The following is a 2,699-nucleotide window of genomic DNA, read 5'->3' as shown; positions in this document are numbered from 1 at the left end:
GATCGTATGGTTAGGAACCGGTGCCACTACATCACTCTTCCACCAGAAACATCAGGATGTTGGTTCGATACCAAATCGAGTGAGATTGTCGTGCTCTAGAAGTTACCAAAAGAATAGTAAGAGTTTCCCAGGTATCGATAGAATGAAAGATAAATAAAAAGGAAGCAGCATCCACCAATCGGTAAATACATGTATTAACTCCAAATTTCCTGGGTTTAATCCTTAGCACGTGCTAAATGAAAATCTACATGGAGACTATTTAAGTGTTAAACAAAGCGGGATTATAATGATTAAGAATAACCGTTGTTACCCAAAACACCTTGTTCTGATTTCGATTGGGTCACGCGTCCACAAAACTATTACCCAGTTATTCAGCCACATCCAGACCTATTGGAATTTAGGTTTGAATCTTACAACAAGTTGGAGAATTAAACTCAGACAACTATCCAGTCTTTGCGTACATTGCTAACCAGTGTGTATTTGCGTCGATTAAGAGCCATATTTGCTAATGGCCAGTATTTTAACAAATCTATTTGACTGATGCGTGTAAATGTTACCAATGCTTCTTACTAACCCTTCATAGTTAACCGTAAATATAGATAATAAATTGTTAGCGCCGATAGAGTTAGTAAGCCAAGAGTACTGATCAATACTAGAACACGATAATACACGTGAGGATTAATCAACAGGCTGATGGAAAAATTGCTTAACTTGAGTAAAAATCGATCTATAAAGTTCAAGTATGAGAACATAATAACACATTGCTTGTTTTTAGTCGGCCTCACCAATGTAGAATTATGATATTAGTTCGGTATATGTACATTTATCTTTGCCACTATAATAAGAGACCTAGTCCTAAAGTTACAGATTTCCCATGATGTGAACGCCTAATCCATAAGATCTTACGTAGAAGTCACATCATTGTGCATACTGACCAGTCCTACAAAAAGTCAGCAAAATGACGTCTAACAGTTCTGGCGAATACATTTGGGCTGAGGATTGAAGTTGCATAGGGCGACCACACCTGAATGGTCGAGCCATTAAATACTGATTAAGTGGGTCGCGTCCAGAATTTCTGGCCTTCTATAAGTGCTAAGTTCTGAGTGCAAATCTTCTCAGTTATTGTATGTTCGACCTAGAGAATTGTATGACTGAAGACTCATACCGCTACACTTTCATACCGCTCTCCGTAGATCAATAGAAAAAGTCAAAATTAACTGTGGCAAGGAAAGAATTATGGGATCTGTTCATAACTATGGATAATAAATCATCTAAGTATGAATATCAAAAAACCAGAAATCTATATAAAACGACCAACAGTAAATCTTGCGCCGCCCAATAACTTAGGTTGATTAGTTAAGATTTGGTCGCAAACATCTTAATAATGTCAAAGCATTATAGCTCAAGTATTCATTCACCTCCTTATTTTGTGTAGGCATAATATAACTCCTATTACCTTGTATTGAATGTTGACAAACTTTGTGTGTCTAAGAAGATAACTTCGAGCTTCAACTTTTCTGTTCCATTGTCAAAATGAAAACCTATTTACAACTAGTCTGGTTTCTTCAGTCAATGAAACCAGGAGTACCCGCCAGCACAAAAATCGCTCATGAAAGACAATCGGGATACGATAGCTGCTCTTGTCCAAAACGATTGTTTTTATATATTAAAAGGGGAGCAAAAGAATTTTTCTAATTCCTTCATCACTTTTATACAAGAACTCGGATACTCTAGTTGAAAGTGCGATCAACGCTAAAAATTTATCCAATTCCCTCAGTGTTGTCTACTTGGTGGATATTATTGTCAATGTTTTTTATAATCATACTTCTGGGAGGCCAAACGTAGTACCAGTTATTTTGACCTCGGGTGTCACTGAGGCTAATAGATTACATCTACAATTGCTACCTACCTTCATGACATCGTCGTTTCATATGAAATAGCCTTAGCTCCAACTCGCAAGGGATCGGAATGGTGGTTCAGTCAGCTCCATACGAAGAGTGACAGATCGTGAGTAATTACCTACTCGTCATTCTAAATAACACAGTGGTTCAGGTGGTTGAAAGATTTACCTTGGATATACAAATAAGTCGCTAAGAACCACAAAATAATAAGTCTAAAGCGACATGGGTTACGGAACAGACATCCCTGCTTGACAGACTCACTGACTATGAGAGAGAGTTGGATACCAAGCAGCTCAAGATAGCTGTTTGGCCGCCTACCTGACACTCATAGATCACACTAATGCATCGATACGGTGTCCTACTTGATGTCTGTGCAGAAGGTTTCTCGCTTTGGAATAACAAGCATCATACAGAACTGGATATGAAACTTCCTGTGTAGCTAAAAGCAGGGAGTGTGTGTAAATGAACTATTATTCAGATGGAAATATATTAAAATTGGAATACTCCAAAGAACAACCTTTAGTCCCCCATTACTTCCTCAACCATTTTTATGATTCATATAATAAGAGAAGTCGTCAATACTCTTTTTTGCGGATGATTTTAAAGTTTGAAAAACAAAAAGAAGTGGGAATAATCATCTTGATCTCTAAGCTCCTTTGGACAGAATAGTTAAGAAGTCTCAAAGTTGGGGTTTGAAATTGTTTCCAGAAAGGGTGGTCTGGTGAATAGTGGGCATGGCAATAGTCATCAGTTCATCACCGTAGAAACACTATTTTAATATGTGGAGTAGCAAAAAGA

Source organism: Schistosoma mansoni, chromosome 6 (assembly GCF_000237925.1).
Source record: "Schistosoma mansoni strain Puerto Rico chromosome 6, complete genome".
Taxonomy (NCBI): domain Eukaryota; kingdom Metazoa; phylum Platyhelminthes; class Trematoda; order Strigeidida; family Schistosomatidae; genus Schistosoma; species Schistosoma mansoni.
The sequence above is the reverse complement of the archived record's forward strand: the minus strand, read 5'-3'. Positions refer to the sequence as shown.